The following is a 7,436-nucleotide window of genomic DNA, read 5'->3' on the forward strand; positions in this document are numbered from 1 at the left end:
GGTTACGCGCTCTCTGAGGAGAGCTCGGCTGTAATTAAGAAAGGGAACAAAGCAGAAGAGACTAAAAACACATGAAAGGGAGGAAGCGGATCACCTAATCACTGTACGTGCACCATCCATGCCGTCGCCCGCATGTATACACACACGTTTAATGCGAGCAAGAATCACACATGAGCATAAACACTCGTGCTAGGTTCAGACAGCACACCTGAGCCTCTCAGATGTCAGTCTCATTCGTGTAGCATGTTTTCTTATGGGAGTACACTGTCTGCGCATCAGATATAATGGAACCATCACGTTCATTCCGAGCTTCACTAATGGCATTTTAACTCTCTGTCAGAGGTTCACAACTTGAGGCACGGGACCCCCGAATGGGTCAGACAAATCTGGAGTCACTGGACAAGACATTGAAATGATTCTACTTAAGATATTTACTCTTTTGTTGTTCACATGCCTCTATCTGTCTGGGGAAAGACACCATCCATGCACATCCTGGCTCAAGTCCAACCAGGGACCTTTGTTGCATCTCTCTCCTCTCATTTCCTGTCATCTCCAACAGCTGGCTACCTTGGCCCTAAAAATACAAGAAAAAGGAAACCATATACCTACAAAATGTCAGCAACATCCCTTTTAAGGTTTGTGCATTTTCAGCTCATCCAATGAGTTCTTAGAAAATATTTATTTCTTTTAAAATTGGGGCATTTTTATCAACCTACAAAACAACATCTCATCAATCCTCCAATTAATAAGAATTCAAAATCAAACAATTTGGATATTCGGTGGTTTTCTCTAAACAACATTGCATTTCTTATTTCTTGTTAAATACTGAAACATTTTTACCCTTAGGGCCTCTAAAATATTTGAAATGAAAATAATGACAAGAGAAAGTCACTATTTATTTCTCTAAAGCAGGACCACACAAAAAGCATTGCTTTATACAATAATAAGTCAGCCTACCCAGATTTATTTCATTGCTCATTTCCAGTCCACCTTTCGTATTTTTTTCTCCTGGTGTGAAGTAATTTGGAGGAAGTGAGAAAGGAAGACAGGGAAGTGAAGGAGACAAGAGAGAATTGGGACATTTGTTTCTGATATTGTAAGATCTATCTATCCAACAGTCAATTCTTTAAAAAAAAAAAAAAAAAAAAAGACTGCCTAGAAAGGTGACTCAAAATCGTCTTTTTTCTTGATTTATCTTCATAAAAAACCCTCTGCCTTATCCATACATACATATGTAATATGACACTTAATCTCAATTAGAATTTGACAAATTTTGTATCCTTCTTTGTTTAAATAAACTCTTGCTGGGCAGCCAGACTTTTATATGTTTAGGACATCTTGTGTTTCAGAAATAGAGATAGAAGAAAACCTCCACCTCATTCATTTGTACAGTATCGGGACGGCTGGTGAGAGCAGCACTGAAATCAGATTCTGGATCACAAAGGAGAGAAGGAGATTAGGAAAGGAGTTGAGGAATTTTAAATGTTACTGAACAAATGTAGTTAGCTCAAAACTCAAACTTCACTAAGTGAAGGCAAAAGATGTCACCATATCATATTGTTTGATTGACAGTCAATCTCCAGGAAGTGCTGTGGAAAAACACCAATGACTGAAAGGATCCAAAAATACACAGACAGTGATGTGGAGGACGACCCAACAGGAATACCACTGTAATGACCTATCCAAAATTACAGGTAGTCACAGTAATGGCAGGGGGAAAGCAGAGAATTGTAGGAGGGCAGCAGTGAAGAACACAGACACTCTGAGTTAAAATGCCATGATGCTTCTTTATTCTCCACTTTTCACCACAACATAATCCAGAAGTCACTGCTTACACTGAGGCAGTATCTCATGCTGACATGGTGATGGAAGATGAGAGAAAAGGCATGATGTTCCAGATTTGGCACAATGATGGAGCTGGAATAGATCCTACATGGATATAGGTTCAACATTCAAGATTCCTTTACTGTCACTAACAGTGTACAGCCAAATTTGAAGCAGTCCTGATGGTGCAATCACACATAACAGACAGTATAAAAGATAAACCAATATAAACATAACCTAAATTGCTACTTAAAACAAATAAATATATAAGGCTGCTACAAATGTTGACCCATGATGTAGACAATACAATAAAAGTAAAGGCAGTGTACAGTATAATCAAGGCAGTGGGTTATTGCACAGTAATAAGTGAGCATATTGCACATATTTGATAGAAAAAAAGGATGCCATGCACACATGGTTGAAGGAGTATGAAATGTAATTTACATAACAAAAACTGTTTTACATTATTTACCAGATGTTGAAGTTTTTCATGAATTATGGGGAATGTGGGGTCAAACAGTGTGAAAAAAACAGTACAATGAATGACTCCAGAGTGTGTTTTTGTGTTCAACCAAATGTCTATTCTATAGGAATAAATATCAGGCTCACACAAAAAAAGACTGATCTCAGATGGAAAGACAATAGCGAGAAAATCTGAATCCCGAATGAATACACATTTTTCTTTTCTAATTAGGGCTGAGACCATATGGGTTAAAGGTCAATGCTCCACCAAATAATGAAGTAACAACATTAACCAATTCTAATTTTGACATTTTCTGTTAAAAAAAAAAACATGCAACTAAATTTAGAATTATAAAAAAAAAACAGTTCAGCATTGACCCTAGTGAAAGTGGAAGACAATGAATGGGTGTCATTATTAGCCAGGAAAATCACATTGTCACAATCATTTCATGGAAAGAGGTAAAAAAAAAAAATGTAATCCAACTTTATGGGTGACATGTATATAACCCCACTGGGCATGAGTGCAATATTGTAAACGGTGAAAGATGTATTGACTTCTTTTAATTCAGTACATATAGCTATACTGCAATGTAAAAATATAACACAAATCCTACATTGTAAATTCTGTATGTGTTATGTATCACTGATGTATTAACATCGAATTTGATTTGTTTTGGCTTTCGGTACTTCAAAGAATGTTGGGAAGATTAAACTGCAATTATGAATCATATTCAATAAAGTGATCTTGTATCTTGTTTATCGAACCTTAAAATGCTATGTAAGTGTAAATGCTACATAAATATTTTGGAGTAAAAAGTAAATTAAAGTATACAGTTTGTACTATAAAGTGAAAAGTAAGTAAGTGTGCTTGATTGTATTTCAGCACTCATTTCTGTTTCTCACCTGCATTAAACACTTGAGGATATCATTAAGTGAAATGTGTAGGTCCTGATCCACAGTATACTACACATGAAGTGCCAAAAATAATTAATGAAATTAGCTGGTTAATGTTAATAGCACTAATTTATTAATGATGAAAAAATATCGTGTCTGTGTATATCTATGTCATTTTCTTGTTTTAATATTCAGTTCATATTTCACATTCTCTTTTTTTCCGGAATATTTTTTGCCTGTTTTTTTACATTGTATGCCCTTATTTGATTGTTTACAATAGAAATACAGACATATACCATGGACATCCAGCAAAGGTCTGTGTCCAGAATAAGTTGCAGTATTATGTCTCTCATTCATTCAACTCTAAGAGAGGAGTTGAATCACATTCTTTCTTACCTGATATACTAAGACTGTTTTTTATTCCCAAAATTAAAAAAAACCAAACAAAAAAAAAAAACAATGTGTAAAACAGTGATTTTATATTGTAATTTGAAAAACAGAAGGCATACGTAATCAGTCAGATAATCAATCAGATAAGCATTGTGCTTTATGGCTTTTAATGTTTTTTCATGGTATTAAAGCTAGAGAGGCAGCATAGGGTACTGTGGTACATAGGCTGAATAAAGTGAACATCTTGGTTACTCAAAAAGAAAACCAGCCATTATATACACCCTGAGAGCATCTGTCAGAGTCTGAAATTCATCCACAAACATTTTTTTAAATAATTCAAATTGATTACAAGAGATTACAAGATTTTTTTTTTTTTCCTGGATGGAGATAATCAATAATTAGCATTGTCGCGTTGTCCTCTTTTTCATCAAATTGTGGTACTGTTTTTACCCTAGTTTTGTATAGTGCCGTGCTCCCACCACAGCCCCTGTCAATCAGGCCCAGACTGCAAGGATTACAAAAGAAGCTCATTCTGCCACAGGAGCTCCTCTTTGGAGAGCAATTCTAAAACTTACATGCCTCTTATTTGTTGGGTCAAAGGTTAAATTGCTGACCCTCCCCTCCATTCCTCCCTCTCGCTCTCCCCACCGTGGCCAAGCTGTACCCGGAGTCTTATATTTACATGGATTAGAGTCCTTTCACGCTGAAGAAAAGAGCTGGTTCACAGTCAAAGCCCGAGGAGCAGTCCATGCTGCCCGAGTGGCCACATTATTCACTGGCAGACAATGACCATATTGTAGTTATGTGGAAAAGGAGGGGGCAGGAGGAAAGAGAAATCCCCCCTTTGCCATGGCAAAGTCCTACACTTGTGCCACGGAGAGGGGAGGGCCGAGCCCCATCCGCTTTTTCAAGCAGAGCAAACAAAGCCTGCCCACTGTGAACAAGATGAAGATGTCAAAAGCTTTTAGGCAGGGGGGTGAGACGGGGTTTAGGGGATAAACCAACAAAACAAGTGAAAAGGTCTTTTCTCAAATGGATAAATCCTACTAAGTCTACATTTCCACATCAGATTTACTCTCTTCTTTAACATCCTCTCCCTGCTCCCTCCCAATAACCTTTTCAAATGAATCCATATAGAAAAAGAGGGAGGAAGCAAGTTTAGCTTTATGAAAGGACGTTAACATGGCTCCTACTTGATTTTATATCCGATAAAGAATATGCAATATTTCATAGCAAGTATCCGACAAGCGGCAGCTACAAAAAGTGGCCAAGCTGGAAGCAAAAGCTAAACAGTTTGACATGAAAAATCTAATTAAACGAGATTTGGAAACCATTTAAAACTGATATAAGAATTCAAGTCTCCGACTACATAAAATGAACATTCTGAAAGGTCCAAATTTTCATTAAAGATTTAATTGTAGTATATAAGTATGTAGAGATATGTCTCCCCAACATGTACCTATGGCAGTGTGAAGTCTCAGAGGACAGAAGCCTGAGGCACTGTGGAGTGAATGACATAAAGAGGCTTGGTATACAGCCACAGCCAATTCACATGCAAATAGCGAGCCTTGCACTGACTCTGATTAACTCCCTGTGAGTTCATAGTTTCCATGTTAACAAAGATTTAGCAGCTTTTGAGTAAAGCGGTACATTAAGTGGGGAGAGACAGAGGGAGAGAGAACTGGTGGCGAACCTTACAGTAAAGCCCCCTCAGGACATAATGCAACCTTCGTTTTGTCGGCCTAATCCACCTCACAGATGCAGGACAGAGCCGATGCTGGTACAAGGAATGAGAAAAAGGAGACAAAAGAAAGCAGCACTCTTGTTTCTCATTCCATCTCAGCAGCAAAAGTCCTCCAAAACCCCATAACTTAACTGAGTGAATGACTGGAGTTTGAGCCAGTCAAGAGCTGTGTGCCCAGTGGACCCTATGAATAAGAATAGGTCATGCTGCTCTATTGCAATGCCTGTATTTGCTTTTTGACAAGGTTCATTCAGTATTGTAGTCTCACTGATGACAAAAAAATCAGTCCCATCAAATGAACGTTTGTGAAACAAGCACAACGTCTTTAAATTAAGTCGAAGCACTTACAAAAGTGATATTCAATAAGAAACATGGAATACTTTGTCATTTAAAAGTACTGTAGTTCCACTATCGGCCACTAGATGGAGGCTTCAAGAAAACTCAAGATGAGCTATAGTGAACTTAATTGGAAAAAGCAATAGAAAGTCTGTGCATATTTTTGAGTTACATTTGGGTTTCAGTAAATAAGTGCTACTTATCGTATGTCTTAATTGATACTGATTGAGACTGTGTCTTTCATTAGGGAAATATTAATGCTAATGGCGTGCTCTAGCGATGCAGATTTTAAGCAATTGCTATTATCGATAGTTGACCGCCTTAGCGATCACTTATCAGTTAATCATAATCATTATTTAAATTTGCCTTTGGATCAATTTAACCACTGACATGATCTATGTTCAGAGTAGTCAATAGTAAGGTAGTCTACAGATGATATCCCCAATACTAGGTAACTCACACCAAAGCATTCTAGATGGATAAATAGCCCTACAGGTTAGAGGGAAAGAGGGAAAATATGTTTTATTTATTTTGGGGTTAAGTGTCCCATTAATATTTCAGGATGTGAAAGAAATATGCTACAAAACAAACACTGGACATCTGTTGACGCCAGATATAGACAGATATCTGTGAATATGTCTATATCGGTGAATATGTCTATTCACCGATATAGACATAATGAAGTATATGCAGACATGAAAAATATAGTTTGAGCAGGTGCCCTGTGAAATTTATGAACAAACAAAAGTTATGTTTACATTAATTGTTTCTTTCCAAAACACATCTTTGAGGCCTAGTAAATGCAAGAAATCCCCCATCCCAGACAACCACACACTTGTTGTGATTGTCCTACCCTTTCATATCACCCACAGGAGTGTTCCCTTAATTAGCACACACACATCAACACACCCTCATACCCAAAACTAACATTCACAGTTTGGTTTATGCGACAAAACTGCTTGGTAAGAAACAGATCATGGTTTGGGTGAAAATAAGTCATGTTGTTGCATAATTTAAGATGCGTATGTAAGTTAACCTAGAAAATGTACAAAACATACGTTAAGTACATTACGTATGTGACATAAGTGAAGTACAGTTCGGAAGTTGACTCATGTAACATAGACTGTATAGAAATCATGGATGTAGTCACTGTGATGTCACCCATTGGTTTGTGGACTGCCTGTTTGAGGCATTGACTTCGCTGTTACACTTGTTGCCACCTTGCTTTACGTGTGTCGCCATCTTGATTTTAGAAACGGGGAGCAGACCATAGTGGACTGTGGAGGAACGAGAGGGATCTGACAACACTGACTACACGCCTCTCTACACCTCAACCTGACTGAGAGAAGCCACTGCTAGTTCATGTTAGCATTAACTGGGATGTTCATTTTGGAGTGTCTGTTAGTCCAACCAAACGCTGAACAAGACATTTTTACTGAACAAATAAACTGTCGTTAAGTGAAAATACAGTGAAAGTGTCAAAGTTATGAGACCAAACCACTAAACGTCCTTTTTTTTAACTTTATTGACACAGTGCCATGGATATAGATTGCTTTTCTTCTCTCCTGATGACGGCATCATGATTAACATGTTGTCTTGAAGAATATGTTTTTTTACTAGCGATTAAGACCATAGCATTGTCCTAAAAAAAAATTCTGAGGTAATAAATCAAGTGAGAAGTCGTCTCATTTCGTTTTGAAATGAATGGACCCAAATGCTTATGCAGCCGCTGTCAGCACCCTCTGCTGGAATTCTCGGTAGAATGCAGCTTAAGGCACTTCCTGGT

The sequence above is a fragment of the Centropristis striata genome, chromosome 7, assembly GCF_030273125.1.
Source record: "Centropristis striata isolate RG_2023a ecotype Rhode Island chromosome 7, C.striata_1.0, whole genome shotgun sequence".
Lineage (NCBI taxonomy): Eukaryota > Metazoa > Chordata > Actinopteri > Perciformes > Serranidae > Centropristis > Centropristis striata.